Source organism: Lepidochelys kempii, chromosome 21 (assembly GCF_965140265.1).
Source record: "Lepidochelys kempii isolate rLepKem1 chromosome 21, rLepKem1.hap2, whole genome shotgun sequence".
NCBI lineage: Eukaryota > Metazoa > Chordata > Testudines > Cheloniidae > Lepidochelys > Lepidochelys kempii.
In genome coordinates, this window is record NC_133276.1 from 2961492 (window position 1) to 2981684 (window position 20193).

At 44.5% G+C, this 20193-nt stretch overlaps 1 protein-coding gene and 1 long non-coding RNA gene across 2 annotated transcripts in view; one reads left to right on the forward strand and one right to left on the reverse strand.

Moving 5' to 3' along the window:
* The window catches only part of KCND3 (potassium voltage-gated channel subfamily D member 3), a 416732-nt gene that overhangs the window by 145543 nt on the left and 250996 nt on the right, over window positions 1–20193 (forward strand). The window lies entirely within an intron of this gene.
* The window catches only part of LOC140901422 (uncharacterized), a 103067-nt gene that overhangs the window by 63497 nt on the left and 19377 nt on the right, over window positions 1–20193 (reverse strand). Inside the window, exons 3-5 of the long non-coding RNA XR_012155847.1 lie at window positions 14303–14369; window positions 12483–12668; window positions 11004–11062 (exon numbers count right to left, since the gene is read on the reverse strand). This is a non-coding gene — a long non-coding RNA (uncharacterized lncRNA). The remainder of the gene's footprint in view (window positions 1–11003; window positions 11063–12482; window positions 12669–14302; window positions 14370–20193) is intronic.

Consider the following 20193-nt stretch of genomic DNA (forward strand, 5'->3'; position numbering starts at 1 on the left):
CACCAATACCTCAACACACTTGTGGGAAGTGGGCATGGGTTTATATACGCTCATGCACAGAGGGGGGAAACAAAAGTAGCGACACAGCGATGTTTGCTCAGCAAGTCATTTCAAATCTATTATTTTTCTGTGTATAACAAACGTTTTCATTTTTCTTTAAAAAAAACTAAAGCATCAATTCTCTGCTATGGGACTAAATCTGGCTGTGAATTACATGGGTGTAAATCTGGAGTAACTCCATTGACTTCAGCAGCACTCCTCTACCTTACACTAGGAATAGTGAAAGAGAAGATAAGGGCAAGAGCCTCTCTCTCACGCAGGATACTTGCAAGCGTCTGAAGGAACACTGCCAGCCCCATGCCAGTCTGTGGGCTGCACACTGAGATGAGGAGGAGAAGGAGACATTCTGGAAACAGGCAATAGTGGTAAATGACGTTTTGACAGGGAGGCTGTACTTAGCAGATGGGGAAAAAAATGATCAACGTAGATGACAGAGTTGGAACAACAGAATCTAACAGCTAATTAAGCACCTATTCAGGAGGTCCCAGACAACTATAAGAGATTTCACAGACTAAATTCCTAGCTACTTGGCTCTATTACCAACCATCTACACTCTCTTTTTTCCTTATGAAAGTAGAAGGTCACACAATCTCCTCTAGGTATTTCCATTGTAGCCTGTCTGGGGAGTTACGGTTGATGCAATTTTTTGTTTCATGGTACTCAAAATCTAACAGGCAAAGATGGGCCTGCCATGGGCTATTCGGAATCAGGAGCGCAGAAGTCATCATACTGGATCAGATCACTGGGCTGCCTAGCCATGCAGCCAGCTTCTGGCACTGGCCAATACCTGCAGAACATTCCATCCTTAATGCACCTGAGCGATTGTGCAATGCTGTATGTGTCCGGAGAAGGTTCCTCTCTGACCCCACGCCCCTCAAGGGGATCACCGTAAGCATAAAAAGCTCAACTCTGCATATCAGCACAGCACCCCCTACTCAGGCTGTGCCCTGGGGTTCCTGGTGGGGAATGTAACACACTCACAAAGGCTACAGAGCTCAGCCACAACCATTACTGTGGGGACTCAGCTGTCAAAGCCTCCTTGCCACTCCACAGCCTGGTGCAGCCTCATAGAAACTTCCCTACCCCCACTCCTTCCTAAATCCCTCTACCCTTGGTGCACAGGTACGCATTTGGGTCTGGGCCCAGCACCATGGGCCCCTGTATACTCCCCCTAAAACCTATCCCTCCCTGGCTTGCTCTGCAGAACTGCAATAGCGTGGGGCAATCCTCAGCCATGGATTAGAGGTAGGATTTTCCCCTACAGCAATAGGTTTATGGAGATGTGGCATTGCCTTGGCCTGAATCATTAAAAGTGTTAGTAATGTTCCCGGAACCCTCCAACCCTTTCATAGGCTTCCTCTCAAGGAAGCTAATTGCACAGAGCTGCAGCAGTAGGAAATTTTTCCTTCTGTTGGTTCCCCAAGGATCTGTGCAATAATCTGCTGGTTAGATGATGATACTGAGATCTGCACAGGCTGACTGCAAATATGACACCATGCAAGATTAAGGAACGAAGGGACACGTCCAAAGTTATTGAAAATAAAAACAAACATACAGAACTGTAGCATTACTGGTGGGTGTAAGTTGCATCAAGATCCTTATTACCTGGCACTTTATAATTGTAGAGTGTTATTTAAACCCAGTTTCTGACCTCAGCTATACCAGAGTAAAAGTGGGGTAGCTATGTATTAGTCCACTGAGCCTTATTGTTATATTTAGCTACATCTCTCTCTATGGTACCAGTTTTTGAGACAGTAACTACATTGCCCTCCTGAGATGTCCCCTTTCAATTCCTGATTAATGCTGTGGAACAAACAAGAAGGACTGTATCTCACCACTCATGAGCCCAGTGCATGTGGAGACAAGATTTTGAAGACTTAATCAGTCCTATGTACATATAGAAGAGCGTACTCACCGGTGGCTTGGCCCCTCGCAGCTAGGCATGGGGTAGCAGCGTCTGTCTCCTGTGCCCCTCCCAGCAGCCACTCTCATCCTGCCACAGTCTGACTCTTCTTGTGACTCAGACCCCCAGCCAAGTCACATTTGAATCCCACCTCTTCCAGGGTAACAAAAAGTCCAGCAAACAATCACCCCACTCCTTGTATCTCATCTTCAGCCCTCAGCTCTGGGCTCTGTGAGCCTCACCTTCTCTCAGAGTGTTATTTGTCCTTATCAGGAGCTTCCCACCAAGCCGCTGACAGAAAACCCCAGGTCTACTGCCTACACTGGGATCCACTCCAGGGACCCTAGGATGGCAGCTGAAGTCTGCTTCAGCAGACTTTTTGCCACTGCCTGCCATTAACCTTTCTTCAGGCCTTTTCCCCAACCCTTCCCTGTCTCTGTGTGCTGAGCAACAGTTCCCAGAGTTTCTTCCTAGGGAGCCAGTACCTGCTATTAAGCTCAAAGCTTGTTCTAAGGCTGTGTTTTCCCCTCTGGCCTCTGAGCCCAACTACCTCCCCACCTGCCTTTGATCACCAATTATGCCTAAACACTCCTCAAAGAGCCACTCAGTGGCTTAATTGGGCTCAGGCTTCTCTTATTCCAGGAAGAAAAGGAGTACTTGTGGCACCTTAGAGACTAACCAATTTATTTGAGCATAAGCTTTCTTGAGCTACAGCTCACTTCATCGGGATCCTTTTCTTTTTGCGAATACAGACTAACACGGCTGTTACTCTGAAACCTCTTATTCCAGGGTTAGCCAGTGTGGAGCGTATACACCCCATCACAGTGTGACACTGAGTGGTACATAGGCTGTGTGCTAGCCCTCCGCACAGAGGGGAATTTCATCCCATATGAATATTCATGCAGTGCAGGCAGGACCAATAAAACTCATGTTTTGCTGACTTCACTATCATGTTTCAGGGCTTTGCCTTGGGAAGCTGCTGGGAACCTGGAACGCTCCTGTGGCATAGGAAATTCCTCTGGTGTGTCCGGATCCTTTGGAGCAAAATTTTGGAACTGCTGCACTAGGGAAGAGACGCTAACCAGGGGCCCGGCTGGGATATCTCTCCCCCAACAACCTCTGATCCTGAACTGTGCAGGGGACACCACGCACTAGGGTGACCATATGTCCTGTTTTGGCCGGGATCCTCCCCTTTTTAAGCCCTGTCCCAGCTGTCCCGACTTTTTTGACTTGATCAGTTGTCAGGAGCAAATGGGACAAATGCCCACTTTTGTCAAAAAGGTGGGGTGCCGAGGAATGCATGGGGGGGAGCGGCTTGGGCAGCCCCATGCTGGGAGGGGGACTCGGGCTCTTTTGCCAGCGGCTCAGGCCAGCCCTATGAGTGTGTGGCGGGGGGGCTCACGGGGTGTCCCATTTTCCCTTTGTGTCCACCCTACCACACACACACTCTAGGTGCAAAAGTACCCCGTTGGTATCTTCCCTCCCACCCACTATGTGGCCTTGGGGAAAACTGCAGAGCAGCCAGCGACTCCAGCGGGTAGGAACTGAAGCAGACAATGCAGGGACCTCTCGCTGAAATGACATAACATTTTCAGACTGTCTCTGCCGTGTGCTGAGCACCTGTTTTCTCCAGTACACCCATTTCTAGGGTGACTATAAATCCTGTTTTGGCCGGGTCAGTCCCCTTTTTAAGCTCTGTCCCGGACATCCTGACTTTTTTTTTTTTTTTTACAGAAATGGGCATTTGTCTCATTTGCTCTTGCCAAGAGATCAGGAGGAACATTGAGGGGGGCAGTAATGCAAGGAGCTGGGCAGTGATGTTTGGTGGGTGTCAGCCCCAGCCCCAGGAGACATGGGTCTCAGTCACTCAGCCCCAGGCGCAGAGCTGGGGCAGCGTCAGTCCCAGCCCTGGGTAGCAGGGAGGGGGGTGGTTTGGGCGAGCCCCAGGCCATCCTATATTTACTTTAGGAAATATGGTCACCCTACCCCTCCCTCACAGTCTCTTCACCTTTGCTTCACCCCACACCTGCTTCTCTTACTGGCTTCTTGTCTACCCAGTCTCCACCTCATTGTTCACTCTGCTGGTTAGATTATCCATTCCTCCACCCTGTGGCTGTCTGATCTATGTAGATTGTGAGCTTCCTGGGGACTGTCTACTACTGTGTTTGTACAGCTCCAAGCACAGTGGGGCTCTGATCCATCTGTGGGGCCCCACCATGCTACAATCATAGAAAATAGATTGGCTTTTGTCTTTTAAATCTCATTTTCACCCAGGCTTTAATAGTGAGTTTAGAATGCAGGAGCTAGAATTCAACCTTGAATCCTCTGAATGCCTAAGTTTAAACACCAAGAGCTACCTCACCCCCTGGACTCAGCCTCTGTTTGTAAGAAATCGACATCAGAAGCCCTTTTTTTCCATTATCACTGAGCCAAATCCAAAATAATGGAGCTCTGGTCTGCTTATTTATCTGTACAGAAAATCAAAGCAGGTTATCCAGGGACGTGATGTCTGCTTCAAGAAATGATGCAATTTTCATTCAGTGGAAGTGAAAGCAGGAGTTGAGGCTGACCTGCATGCCCAAGGGACACCCTGTGGAGCTGTTCAACAATGAGGTATTTGAGACAGCCCTCGATCAAGAAAAGATGTGGCTTTCCCTTGCACATTGCAAGACTGGTCTACACAATTAGCAATGAAAAAATATTTTCAACAAAGGCATAATTAACAACAAAATAGGTGTGAGACATTAGCTACTTATCAGTACTCACTTTTGCACTTATGACTTTTGTGTTTGACTTGCTAAGGATTAGGATGAATAGTTAAAACGCCATCTTCCAACTGAGAGCTTTATGTAAAGCTTCAACTGATACATCAATAAAAAAACCTTTCAATATGAATAAAAGATGCTTCTTAGTGGCAGGCACTGATTCCTGGAGCACCCTGGCAGCCTGGTTCAGAACCATGCTTACCTCTCTGCCTCAGTTTCCCTTTAAGGGCTATTGATAAGTTCAATGGGGCTTTGTGACGGCATTCTGGGGTGCAATCCTGACGAGCGTGTCATTGCTTGTCCAGCGACGCTGGGTGATTTACAATGTTTCGCTGCTGTAGCTCGCAGCCTGAGATGCTCTACAAGCATGCAGCTTACACCCTGAGTGTCTCTGTGCTGGACAGCCCTGGTTCCGCAGGTCTGACCCCAGCATCCTGTCTACAGCCCCACAGTCCCAATGTGCCATAGGCTTTCATAAATCACCTCGCTTGATAAACTTATATAATATAGTACTATTGTATGCAACCAGATGAGTCACTTGCTTGTCACTTGAGGTTCAGACCCCCTGTCTTGATAGCAGAAATAAAGTTTCTCTTCCCTGCTGGAAGCTGTCTCCTCCCCTATTTGTTAGCTTTGTTTACCTAATCTGTCTCTGCCTGACAACCAGGCAGGTCAGAGGAGCAAATACTCATTCTTTTGTCTCGGGCAGACCCATCTACCAACTCCCCATGACCTGCCTGGCCTAAGCACATTTTAGTCATCAGTCCGGCATATATCCATAACTCTTAATACACACCGCGTATATACATCACACAAGAACATGAATGGTCAGTGCGCTATTAGTTTTCCAATGCCATATTACATGACACCTTTTCTATACTGATTATAACCCTAGTGACCTGGGGTACACTGAACTGGTCAGGCCAGCTGAAACTCATTATTTTATACCAGTGAGACCCTTGCCTTCTGGCCCTGGGATGCTCTTAGGGTCACACCTCTCCCCTTACAAAGCTGCAGGAGGGTTTGCCATTGCCTGACTCAGAGGCAGCAGGTCAGAGCCCTCTTCCCTGGACAGGGTATCTCCCACCATATTTTATTTTTCATTGATATAGAAGAAACCTGTTTTTTCACCTTTGTTCACAGTCTTCAGGGCATAATATCGTAGAGTATCCATAACTTCACCTGCAGAGTTGTTACAAATATGTCACTGTAACATTAATGACCAGCGTGTTGTTAGCTTTCAAACGACATATTATATGTCCCCTTTTAAATAAATCTCATGATGCCAGAGTGTGAGGTGTAGTGAGTACGTCAGGCCTGATAAGAGTTGCTGACACAGAATAGCAAACCACCACTGGGCTTCTTTGTCATAGGCTTGTCTATAGCGAACAGTGGCCCTTCGGGGGTCTAGTTGATTAAAAGAACAGCCAAACATGATATGCAATCATGCCTTCACCCCAGCCTCCAAAACAATTCTTATGAACCACTGAAGGCCCATTTAAGTCCTATTTTGAGGGCTTAATTGATGCAAAGGCCTTGTGTTGTCCCATTGCACTGAAATGAGTTTCATTTTCAATCTATTTTCCCGGGTGCCTGGGACCCATCTGTGAACTAATAGAGCACTCATCTATTAGAAAACATATGCTGAAGTATTGTTATGCTAACAGTTGCGAATGGCTGGTATCAGGTCAGTCTTTGGTCCAAAGCCATTCACAGACCTCCTTAAAGCCCATGGCTGTGCCAAGCACTCTTTCAGCCTGACCAGAAGGGTTTGATGTTCCCCAGATGTGGGGTCTGAAGAAGCTGCATCTTGTGTTTGTTTCTTTTGGATCTCGACAAAAGCTTTAATCAAATAGCTTCAGTTTAAAATAGCTCCTTGGCCAGGGAATGTAATGTTAACTTTAGTCAGCACACCTCCTTGTGAACTTCAGGAAATTCTCAGTGGGTGGTTTGGGCTTTAACATGGCTTGTATTGGTTTAGCTTCTGAGAGTCAGACCATTATTCAAATGAACAAACAAAACACCCCAAACCAACCAACCAGTGTGTCACAGCCTTGCCAACCCTTCATTGCTGGACACGAGCAGGAAAGATGATCCCTACAGATTGAGATGTCTGTTTGGAGCACTGACTATGCAAGTCTTTGAAGCCCCTATTACTCAGTCAGAAGAAGGCTACCATGGATAAGGGCCGGGCCGGTTATGCCCCGCTGTTCAGATGGGGTCAGGCCTAAACTAGAGCAGGTCACTTTCACTGCACTGCAATTTATTATTTACAGTACTGTGAAGCCAAGGGCCAATTAAGCACCTTTGTCTTTTAGAACAACATTGGCACAATCTATTTTTGTCTTCTCTATCAGAACAACAAGGCTGGTTAATGTGGGGACCAGTTGCTGTGGTTATTTGACGTGACAAACACTTCCAGTTGCTCTTTGTGCTGTGTTGCACAGCCTAGGATACATTGGGATTTGTTGCTTTCAGGGAGGAGAGGGGGAAAGAGAGGGTGGAGCAGAACTCTCAATAAATGCACATGCCTTGCTGAATACATAGCTTCAAAGGGCTTTCAAAGAGCTGGTATTTAAATTGCTTTCATTTGACTGTGTTTGTCCACCTCAAAGAAAGCTTAACTTTGAACTGCACTGCACAAGCTGTAATCCTGTTTTCCCCTTGCGAAAATTAAAGGCATCTATTATTTATTCTAAGAAAATGATGGATAATTTCAAACCCTCTGGTCTTTAGTTGCTGCTATGGGAGGTAGGATAATAGGCAGAATGATCAGGGAAAATTATCGTAAATCATCTTCCGCTTTAAAAGATATCAGAAACTAGTGAAGTGTGTCCTTGGAGGTGAAATTCACTTTTGTACAGAGGACCAGCACAAGGCCTGTATTCCATTGACAGCCCATTCAGAGCTTCAAAATAGGTATTAAATGTGATTCCAATGGTGCAAAAACCACATGCTGCTTATCTGTATGATGTGTGTGAATTTCATCTTAATGATTACCTGCTCTATTCATTCCCTCTGAAGCACCTGGCATTGGCCACTGTTGGAAGACAGGATACCGGGCTAGATAGACCTTTGGTCTGACCCAGTATGGCCGTTCTTATGTTCTTAAGTGACACAGAGCAGCACAGATTGCTGGCTATTGTAATGGCTACGCTATGCAGTTCCTACACAGTTACTGATCTTCCAGCCCATTGCTTTGTAAAGATCTTTGGGTTACAGAGGTCTGGGTCTACCATTAAATTAGATTGACACAGCTACATTGCCCAAGGCTGTGGAAAATGTCTCTCCATGAGCACTATGGTTAGGTCAACCACTACCCTGTTTAGACATGGCTAGGCTGAAGAAAGAATTCTTCTGTTCACCCACCTACTCCCTCTTGGAGAGGCAACTTAACCCCGCTGATGGAAAAAAAACCCTTTTGCCAATGCAGGAAGCATCTACAGTGCAATGCTGTGGTGCTTGTAGTGTGGACACAGCCTAAGTGTGCAACACCAGCAGAACACCGAATTACACTGTGCCCGTTTGTTCACAAGACTCTGCATCCTGGCAGTCCCCCGACCTGCCTCTGTTCTCCGAAACAATTCTGGGTTTAAACAGTTTTTGCTGAAAAAGGTCAAGTTCAGGAATAAGCTTCTTTTCAACAACCTCTCAAACAGTGTGTCATACCAGCATTTCACCTAATCAATAATACACTGATCACCTGTCATAACGTACCATTCTCATTTGGCTCCAACATCATGTAGTGAATGGCCCTATTAGCCTTTCAGTTGCAGGGGCCTCTGTGTGGACATGTATTGGATCAAACATGAAATGAGTGTGAGCAGCTCCAGCCTACTCATACAGGCTGGAAATGGAAAGGACTATTAGGGTTCCTGATCTGTTTCTGCCTGGCCATTACATGATTGTTCCCTATGGCATATTTCCTAGCCAATCATGTTGTCTAACCTTAAAAGTCTCCACTTTCTTGGGAGACTAATAATGAAGCTCACCAGAGAAGATTTGCTTAATATAAGCGTAATTTTCTATTCCTTAATATCATCCCACTGCTACTAGTTATACCCTATAGTCTAACCCTAAACAACTGCAGTAGATTTTTACACGAAGTACAAAGTCACTTCATAGTTTGGTGAAATGTTGAGATGCTTGTCATGCAAACAGGTGAAGGAATGGGATTGCCCAGGTTATTAATGGTATGTGGAACATTTGTACATATTATGACCCCAGTCAGCAGTGACTAGAAGTTTGTTCCTGAACTGTGCAAAATGAGTACATGTGCATCATTAATACAATCCCACGTGTCCATTGTACAGGACCATGGCCACAACTGGCACCAAGCAAACCTTCTTCTGACAGCCTCCGCAGATAGGCCAAGGGATGAATGGGATTTGAAGACTGAGCCAATCTTTCTTACCCTAAGCAATCATCCCTCTACATCATAGTAGAGGCACATTGTCAGGGTGACACCTTTCATTGGCAATCAGTAAAATATATGAAAACAAAATGGCAGTTTTCATATTAATTTCTTGCCTAGTTTCTCCAGATCATTTCTATCCACATTACATGTTAATAACCCTATAAGACAATGCTGGGTACAATAAGAAGATCTGGCTATCTCTGGCATTTACAGGATGCTCTAAAAATACTTGCATCTGCCCACTTCTGTTGCTGATTACATGCCTTTAAACTACTTTCCTTCTCTTATCACAGCTGTAGTCATCTACCACAAAGCTGGTATTTACATTTCAAATAAAAGTTAAGATTACACCATGATGATCCTAACCCACGTTGTTATCCCCTCATTTATTTGTCCATAAGCAAAAGGTGATTTTAGCAGAGCTGTGGGGAGATGGTGGACAGCAGGTGCATTCAAATGCTCAACAATGCTTCCTATACAACATTTTAAACTGGAAGTGAAAATACAATAATCTGATTTTGGCCTTATTGCAGAAATGGAACAGGTGTGCTTTGAAGTGATGCAACGCTATTAAGGAAAACTGGGAATACTGTTAGTATGTTGGCAACAGTATGGCAATGTGCCTGGGTAATTAGCCCTTAAAATTAGGGAGGGAGCCTTTGGAGCAAAATAATTGGGGGTTCACTAAGAAGCAAGCTATGTTCTGGACATAGTGACTAACCAGTATGTAATACGTGGATACTGTCATTTTTAATGCATTAACAGGGTAAAGGTAACACATTTACATGGAGCTAAGTATTTGCCCACAATAGAAGGCTGAACAATTTATTTTAGAGCTGATGGGTTCTTTTTTATTTGTGTAGAGCTGAACATAATCTACTTTGTTTCCTTTTAAAAACAAAATCTTGAGCTTACTTTTATATCTGGAGCGGATTGGTTAAGTGTTTGGGATTCAAACATAGTTGAATGCTGCCTGACTAATTATAATCCACTCATTTGTAGTGAGTACTGCACTTTGCCCACTGTCACTGCTTTATTTTAGTACTGAGAATTAATGACTCGACCAAAAATCCTTAGACAGACATATCATGCCATTGATTTCTAATCTGAACTCCACATGGATTCTGTGGAGGAAATCATTCGGGAATTTGCTTAAGTAAGGATGGATTGAGAATTCAGAATTTGGCCCTGAATTCAAGAAAATCTTTAGGTCAACCTCATGGAAGGCAATAAAATTTCCCTCTCCACTGATTTTTTTCTCGTATGTTGTCAGTTTGGGTTAAAGAATGACTGGGAAAATATAACTGTGGTTATTCTAGTCATCTGATTAACCTCGGCTCTACAGGAAAATTCAAATTTAAGGGACCATTTCAGGAAAAACTGAACTACATTACATAGACCTAGGGTGAGCACGAGGCACACAAACAGGGATTGAGGCAGTTCTTACAGCAGCACAGTTTGGTTTTACGGTTACAAGTCTTTAATTCCCAGGATTGTATAAATTCATTGCAAAGAAGTGTTCTCATAAGGAATAGTCCTATCCCTTTTCTTTCCTTGAGAGGTGCTGATTCCAAGAGTGACTAACCACATGACTCATGTTATAGGTCTCTCATGCACTGAACAACAGTAAAAATACTATTTTAAGTTGGCTTTTAAATACTATCCCCATAAGGATACATTTGCAATTTATGCAACAAGTAAGCAGGGAGGGGGAAGAAACAAGCCATTAGTTTGAGTCTCTCTGAAATTCTAAGCATTTAAGTCTTTTTAATTTTAGATCAGGCACAATTTGATTTAGGCCAAGGACTTTTCTCTCTGACCTTCAGAACATATTAAGCAATGGTGTATTTCCACCCACCTCCGTTTTCTTCTGTTTCCGTGTTCCTGCTCAAACTGAAGACACGGGCAGCAGTTGACCTACAAGAAGGATTCAATGTGAGCTGTAGTCTCAGCAGAGGGAAGCATTTCCTTGCCCCTGAGGTTGACACAATCCTGCGCCAGAGAAGCAGGTTAGCAATCACACCCCTGGGGGAATGGTCATGGCAGATCACTCTGATATTTTCTGAACAACGCAAGGCCAAGATGTACTTCAGTATTCAATAGATGGAAACCAGCAAACGGTTCCTTCCAGCACACAATTAAATATGAATTATGACACAAAGATTGCTGTTGTGCAATTAGAATTTGTTAGCACCCTTGGTGGCTGCATCAGCATAGAATCATAGAATATTAGGGTTGGAAGGGACCTCCGGAGGTCATCTAGTCCAACCCCCTGCTCAAAGCAGGACCAATCCCCAACTAAATCATCCCAGCCAGGGCTTTGTCAAGCCTGACCTTAAAAACCTCTAAGGAAGGAGATTCCACCACCTCCCTAGGTAACCCATTCCGGTGCTTCACCACCCTCCTAGTGAAAAAGTTTTTTCCTAATATCCAACCTAAACCTCCTCCACTGCAACTCGAGACCATTATTCCTTGTTCTGTCATCTGCTATCACTGAGAACAGTCTAGATCCTTCCTCTTTGGAACCCCCTTTCAGGTAGTTGAAGGCTGCTATCAAATCCCCCTCATTCTTCTCTTCTGCAGACTAAATAATGCCAGTTCCCTCAGCCCCTCCTCGTAAGTCAAGTGCTCCAGTCCCCTAATCATTTTTGTTGCCCTCCGCTGGACTCTCTCCAATTTTTCCACATCCTTCTTGTAGTGTGGGGCCCAAAACTGGACACAGTACTCCAGATGAGGCCTCACCAATGTCGAATAGAGGGGAACGATCACGTCCCTCGATCTGCTGGCAATGCTCCTACTTATACAGCCCAAAATGCCGTTAGCCTTCTTGGCAACAAGGGCACATTGTTGACTCATATCCAGCTTCTCGTCCACTGTCACCCCTAGGTCCTTTTCTGCAGAACTGCTGCCAGTGCATGAGATTCTTCCATCCTAAGTGCAGGACTCTGCATTTGTCCTTGTTGAACCTCATCAGATTTCTTTTGGACCAATCCTCCAATTTGTCTAGGTCCCTCTATATCCTATCCCTACCCTCCAGCATATCTACCACTTCTCCCAGCTTAGTGTCATCTGCAAACTCAAGGACTGAATCGGCTATGGATGTGAATGCTCCCCACTTTATCCATCCATCTCAGCTTCCTTCTGGGAAAGAGTGAGGGGCACTGGAGGGGGGTCCTGCAGAGAGATTGCATCCCTATTGCATGTGCTGGAGGGGTTTTCTGCTGTGCAGAGACACAGCATGAGAAGAAAGCCTGTTGTGAGACTTCCAAGCCAGTTTTGAGAACTCAGAAGGTTCAGTTAGATTCATCTGAACCGTTTGGTGCTTTTCTGTACTTACTCTGATTTCCCAGCAGTCTGAAGTTCGTTCGTTTCTAATTTCTATGGCTGTCAAGCCAATGGCCCCAATCTCCAGTTAGTGTGAAGTGGTGTAACCCCAGTGAAGTCAACAATGGCTTATGCCACCTGAGGATCCAGCTCAACACTTTAACCATCCCCTAAATGAACACAGGAAAAATAAGAAAGCCTGACGGGGGAAAAAAGGCACATTTTAATTCCCTGCAGAATCTAAAGAGTTAAGTTACATGCAGAAGCAACAGTCCGTGAGTTTAAGTTCAGCAGCTTGAAAAAAGCTGTGTGCACACTGAAAATATATTTATCCAATATGCTAACAAGGGTCTTTGGATGGGGAAGGAATAAGTCAAGGGGCATGCATACAAGAAACAATTTTATGTTAGACTCCCAATGTTATTACCCCTTTTCAGAAACCTGACATTTTTAGAAGCAGGAGACAGCTGACAGAGGTGTCAATAAGCTAATTTGTGGCTTGTTAGAGTGTTACACTTGTTTACTGGCATTTAACTAGACAAGACATTGATGTTAAGGTAATGGGCGGAGGGAAGATGTCTGAGCCAGTAGTGTGTCTTGCTGAAAAATTAATTTGCATCTTCTTTATGCCCCAGACTGTGGAGATAATCCGTTACTAAAGCACCGACGTTCTGCTGAAAATGAAATCAGGAGCATGGAGCAGTCAGCAGGTCCTTGAGCAGAGACCCAGTTTCGTTTTAATTTAAGGCTCACACTGGACTGCTAACAAGTTCATTTTGTCCTAGAAAGTTTTAAAAGGAAGAACAATGTTTTCTGACAAGAGTGGCTTTGTTAACAACCAAGAACAGGAGTAGCTTGTGGCTAAAGAATAAATGTTGTTGGAAAGCTTAGCAACAGCTCATGCAGCACCTAATGTCATCATCTGCCTCTGAAGGATAGCACTGTATTGTCGGAATTATGTGAAGTCATCCTGCATACTGTTTACAACCCCTGCCCCCCTTCAACGCCCCCTTTGTGTATTATCTTCCTGCATGGAGGGCAATTCATCCCTGTTTTGGTTCGCCGCTACAGTGTATGATTAAAAGTCTGTAAATGCCAGTTATTTATTACTATAACTACTTTTGAAAAGTAACAGTGTATATTGAGTCTTTATATGGTGCAGAACACAGTGGATTTGGCAGGGAGAGTAGTAACAGTATAGACTGGCCAACGGGCCACATTCTGTTCTCGTTTACACTAGTATTAATCAGAAGTAGCTCCACTGATGCTAATGGGATTAATCTGGATTTCCACTGGTGAAAATTAGACCACAAATCAGTGCAATAAGTAGTTGATATACATTAGCCATGTCGGTCATTTCTCCCATTAAAATCATGAGACTAGACCTATTATGTCTGCAACCAAATGTACCCACAGAGAAGATCAAATTAAGGCCATCCAGGACCCTAAGCACAATGAACATGGGGCCCCTGTTAGTCCCATGGCCATCCTGTAGCCGTGCATCTCCTTGGGGTGGTAGCAGGATTCAGAGTTAAGGTGAATGGAGCACCTCTGGGAGCTCAGGTTTCAGACTGTCAGCAGACTCTGGCAGGCATGGGGTTACACTCAGTTCCTATTTTCAAACTATTCTTCACGTCTATATGGGCAAGAAATAATATTTTTAAAAAATCAAAACTGAGATTCTGACTTCATGGGATTTCAATCACTGGGGCCCTAGACACAAACCTAGGGAATATATGCCTTAATTCAGCCCTGCTTGAAATTATAGTTTTTAAAATGGATATATGCATAGACTTTTAAATATGATAGAAAAACAGTGAGGGTCACACTGACCTGCTATTCTGGAGGTCTTTGCCGGTCCTTTCATTGGTGCATGGGCAGCCTCGGTTTGAATTACCCCCTAAAAGATACAGGTATTTAGGTAAGAAAAACAAATCAAAAGTACTTCCAAACAACTCCACCTCAGCAAGCATGATGGACCTGACCCCAGCAGCAAGGAATAAACAAGATACAAAGAAATGTCAGGAACCTTTCAAGTTAAAGATGGAAAAGATGGCCTGGATGCTCCAAAACAGCAGTTCTCAAACTGTGGGTTGCCACCCCAAAGTGGGTCTCGACCCTGTTTTAATGGGGTCATCAGGGCTGGCTTACATTTGCTGGGGCGCAGGGCCAAAATCCAAGCCCCACCACCTAGGTGGCAGGGCTCAGGTTACAGACCCCCTGCCTGGGGCAGAAGCCCTTGAGCTTTGGCTTTGCCCCCCTCTACCCAGGGTGATGGGGCTCGGGCTTTGGCCCCCCCACCCTGGGCCACAGGGCTCAGGCAGGCTCAGGCTTCAGTCCCCCCTCCTGGGGTTGTGTAGTAATTTTTGCTGTCAGAAGGGGGTCGTAGTGCAATGAAGTTTGAGAACCCCTGCTCCAAAACATCTTCTCCTTGTCAGTGCCAGATTTCACTAGCAGAGGGAATGACAAGCAGTGATGCACAAGGCAAATAACTTGCTGCAGCCTGGGAATCTATCAGACCTGTAAAAAAGGCTGTACCTAGACAATTGCAGTTTATCATATCTGCTATTCCTCCCTTTTTAAGAACAGCCACTTTATCCAAGTGGGTATAGGTGTCTGGTCCTATGACAGAAATATGCCCCAGATCATGATCTCATTGTAATACATTTCCACAGTATTTTCAGATGTGCAACTAGCCTATGTCTAGCTTAGTATTGTTTTCTTTTGTTTTATAGAATTTAGAGGTGATACAAGGTACATCCAGGTCGTTTTTCCAGATTTATTGTGACACTAAAATGTTTGCACTTGCCATTGCCTCAAAAGCCAAGTAATATGCTATGTAGTCAACATTCCATCCCTTGCTCACTGCTTCTCAAAAGATAGTGGTACGCATGCATGCTGTTTCTCATTACTGTGAGATAAGCCTCTCAGAGCTGCTATTACTGGGCCTTCATGAGTTAGGAAAATTGTTCTGCAACTAACACAGAGTTCATTCCTACAGCCCTTACTCCCATGAGTGGTTCTTGCCCTTGAAGCCTGAGAATAGTCTGACTAGAGTCAGTAGAACTATTCAGGATTCGGACCATGTTTGCAACAAAATGTCCCAATACGTCAATAGTAACTTTTTAAAAAACATAATAAATGGTTTCTTGTAAATGAATTGAAGTAGCATGTGAATGGAAACATTCACCACCCTTCACTGCTATTAGTGGGATTTAAATGGTTATACTGCTTTCCAAAATCATCATTTCTCTTACCATAGCTCCTGGTTATGGACCCAGTTATGGACCAGAACCCATTGCGCTAGGCACTGTACAAACAGGAGAAAAGATGGTTCCTGCCCCAAGGAGCTTACAATCGTATGTTGCCTTAGAGGCTCTGCAATCTTATCGTATAGCCATGTTTGAATGGCAATACATTTGAGAGCTTTCATCATCAACTGGGTTTTAAAAAACCCTATGTTTTAACAGGGGCTGAGTCCTACAAGGGGCTGAGCATTCTAGTCCCAATCCAAGAAGGCATTTAGTACATGCTTAACTTTAAGCACATTAGCATTCCTCTAGACTTCACTGGGACCATTTATATGCTTGAAGCTGAACATGTGCTTAAGTAATTTCCTGGATCCAGGCCAGAATGGTCAGCACCTTGAAGTATCCAGCTGTCAGTGCTTAAATATGGAATACGTTAGACCATGCTGGCTCTGTTTAGATCCATAATGCAATCTTTCATAGTGGGTATCTACTAGGCATGCAGCTGGAATGAAATCATGGCTCTGCAACCATGATCTGGTCAGCTCCTGCCACTCGCCATGGGACTCGTCTTCCACCAGGGACTAAGCGAACATGAGAATTCATCTAGCAGAGTTGCCGGTTCCTTTGCATATACATCTGAGCTCCTTGGTTGAGTTATCTGCTCAGTCAAGGATTATTTTTGGATTTCCCTTCATGAAAAACCTACGCCTTATCAAATGGAAATCAGAATCCATTTCTCAGATCAGCAGCTTGGATCAAAGCTGAGGAGGAGTGGAGGTCACATAAGATGCGGACACGGTTATAAATAAGTGGCTTTCCTTTTCCCCATAATCTTTAAGAATAAGGGCCTGACCCTGAACAGAGTTTAATACCGCCTGTGTGGTGCTGCATGCTCTCAACGCTTAATGAAGAGAATAACTAAGATAATGGCCTATGGCTTTATCAGTTGTGTGATGTGTCACATAAGATACTGCAAAAATTCTTTCCCATCCCATCTCTTCTTTGTGCTCACATACATGCATTATATGTTAATTACAGTTACAGTGGGGGACTGAAATCAGAACTCCTTGGTTTGACCCGATATGTGATCTTTGACAATTCATTGAACTCTGTTCCTCAACTTACCCACTGCTAAAAATAAAGACGACCAGTCTGATCAAAGCTTTCAAATTGTTGGTGATAATAGGCATCAAACATTTCAGTGTAGATGGGCAAAAAGATGAGTATTTTCATTTTCCTGTTTTACCGGTTTGACTAACAACCCTTCACAGCCTCAAAGGCATATTATGAGGACGGATTAAAGTCTGTAAACACAGATATTCAAGTCAAAGGTGCCATGGAATTGTGAAGGGTTACCAGTTTCAATCAATATTAAAGTTCTCATCCCACCATTCTCTATTTGAAATCAATAACATGTTCAAATGGAAAACAGATTCACCCAAATTCCTGTTTAAGCTGGTTTGCCCTTAAGGCTCGGCCACATCATTCTGGGATCTACTGCTTTTTCTGACACACAGCTGGGGCTTGTCTATACTGGGGAAACATGTTGTGTTCATGATGCTAAAAGTGATTTTGGCCAACACGTTCAACAGTGACTAGTGCTTCTGTGTGCTTCAATTTGAGACTCTTAAAACGTCTGATTTTCAGAGGGTGGGTCCTCAGCCCTTTCTGAAAATCATGTTCTTTTAAGAAGTCTCCATCTGGGCATCCAAAATTAAGGCATTGAAATTTCTAGCCACTTCTGAACATTTTGCCGTTTGCCCTTAGGGTGGAGGAGGACAGTTGTATTTTAAAAGGTGTTAGTTGATTGTGCTTATCCTTATCCTTGCCTGTATTACTAAGAGCAAAATTGTGTTTAACATTATGTGAGCTGACAGGTTTTGTAACAGTGCCTTTTGCCTGTATAGATCATAGAATCATGGATATTATCAGGGTTGGAAGGGACCTCAGGAGGTCATCTAGTCCAACCCCCTGCTCAAAGTAGGACCAATCCCCAACTAAATCATCCCAGCCAGGGCTTTGTCAAGCCTGACATTAAAAACCTCTAAGGAAGGAGATTCTACCACCTCCCTAGGTAATCCATTCCGGTGCTTCACCACCCTCCTCGTGAAAAAGTTTTTCCTAATATCCAACCTAAACCTCCCACACTGCAACTTGAGACCATTACTCCTTGACCTGTCCTCTTCTACCACTGAGAATAGTCTAGAACCATCCTCTCTGGAACCACATCTCAGGTAGCTGAAAGCAGCTATCAAATCCCCCCTCATTCTTCTCTTCTGCAGACTAAACAACCCCAGTTCCCTCAGCCTCTCCTCATGACTCATGTGTTCCAGTCCCCTAATCATTTTTGTTGCCCTCCGCGAGACGCTTTCCAATTTTTCCACATCCTTCTTGTAGTGTGGGGCCCAGAACTGGACACAGTACTCCAGATGAGGCCTCACCAATGTCGAATAGAGGGGAATGATCACATCCCTTGATCTGCTGGCAATGCCCCTACTTACACATCCCAAAATGCCGTTAGCCTTCTTGGCAACAAGGGCACACTGTTGACTCATATCCAGCTTCTCGTCCACTGTCACCCCTAGGTCCTTTTCTGCAGAACTGCTGCCTAGCCATTCGGTCCCTAGTCTGTAGCGGTGCATGGGATTCTTCCATACTAAGTGCAGGACTCTGCACTTGTCCTTGTTGAACCTCATCAGATTTCTTTTGGCCCAATCCTCTAATTTGCCTAGGTCCCTCTGTATCCTATCCCTACCCTCCAGCGTATCTACCTCTCCTCCCAGTTTAATGTAATCTGCAAATTTGCTGAGGGTGCAGTCCGTTCCATCCTCCAGATCATTAATGAAGATATTGAAAAAAACCGGCCCCAGGACCGACCCTTGGGGCACTCCGCTTGATACTGGCTGCCAACTAGACATGGAGCCATTGATCACAATCAGTTGAGCCCGATGAGCTAGCTAGCTTTCTATCCACCTTACAGTCCATTCATCCAGCCCGTACTTCTTTAAATTGCTGGCAAGAATACTGTGGGAGACCGTATCAAAAGCTTTGCTAAAGTCAAGGAATAACACATCCACTGCTTTCCCCTCATTCACAGAGCCAGTTATCTCGTCATAGAAGGCAATTAGATTAGTCAGGCATGACCTGCCTTTGGTGAATCCATGCTGACTGTCCCTGGTCACTTTCCTCTCCGCTAAGTGCTTCAGGATTGATTCCTTGAGGACCTGGCTCCATGATTTTTCCAGGGACTGAGGTAAGGCTGACTGGCCTGTAGTTCCTGGATCCTCCTTCTTTCCTTTTTTAAAGATGCACACTATATTTGCTTTTTTCCAGTCGTCCGGGATGCCTGAGCAATATTTTTATATTCCTCCCTGGTCATTTGTCCAATCTTCCACTTCTTGTAAGCTTCTTTTTTGTGTTTAAGGTCAGCAAGGATTTCGCTGTTAAGCCAAGCTGGTCGCCTGCCATATTTACTATTCTTTCTACACATTGGTATGGTTTATTCCTGTAACCTCAATAAGGATTCTTTAAAATACAGCCAGCTCTCCTGGACTCCTTTCCCCCTCATGTTATTCTCCCAGGGGATCCTGCCCATCAGTTCCCTGAGGGAGTCAATGTCTGCTTTTCTGAAGTCCAGGGTCCATATTCTGTTGCTCTCCTTTCTTCCTTGTGTCAGGATCCTGAACTCGACCATCTCATGGTCACTGCCTCTCAGGTTCCCCTCCACTTTTAATTCTTCCTGGTTTGTGAGCAGCAGGTCAAGAAGAACTCTGCCCCTAGTTGGTTCCTCCAGCACTTGCACCAGGAAATTGTTCTCAACACTTTCCAAAAACTTCTTAGATCAGATGCAAGAGGCCCTCCCCTGTACTGCACAGCGCTCATGGTCATGTTTTGAACATCAGTACAATTTACTGTGATTAGTGACTCATTCTGGCATCTCAGATGGGTGGAGCTTGCTACTTCTTTTTTCCCCAGTTTGAGCCCAGTTTATACCTTCACCTGCATCACTTGGTTAAAGTGGTGTTTTTGTAGGCATAAGGTATAATCTATATTGCTGGTGGGGGTGATCTAGTATACATTTACTGTTGAGCAGATTTTTTCTAGTGTAACAAAGACTTTGGGGGGGGAGGGATAGCTCAGTGGTTTGAGCATTGGCCTGCTAAACCCTGGGTTGTGAGTTCAATCCTTGAGGGGGCCATTTAGAAATCTGGGGCAAAAATTGGGGATTGGTTCTGCTTTGAGCAGGGGGTTGGACTAGATGATCTCCTGAGGTCCCTTCCAACCCTGATATTCTATGATTCTATGACTAACAAAACAAAACACAAAGCCTAAAGCCAGGGAACTCCATTCTTTTCAGAAACTGAGGGTCTTGCAAACAAGCAAAGATCATTAACAACTGGATCTTGGCAAAAGGCCTGAACCTACCAAAATCCTTTTAATTGGGTGGGGATTGGATTGGTCTTCAAGCTTGTT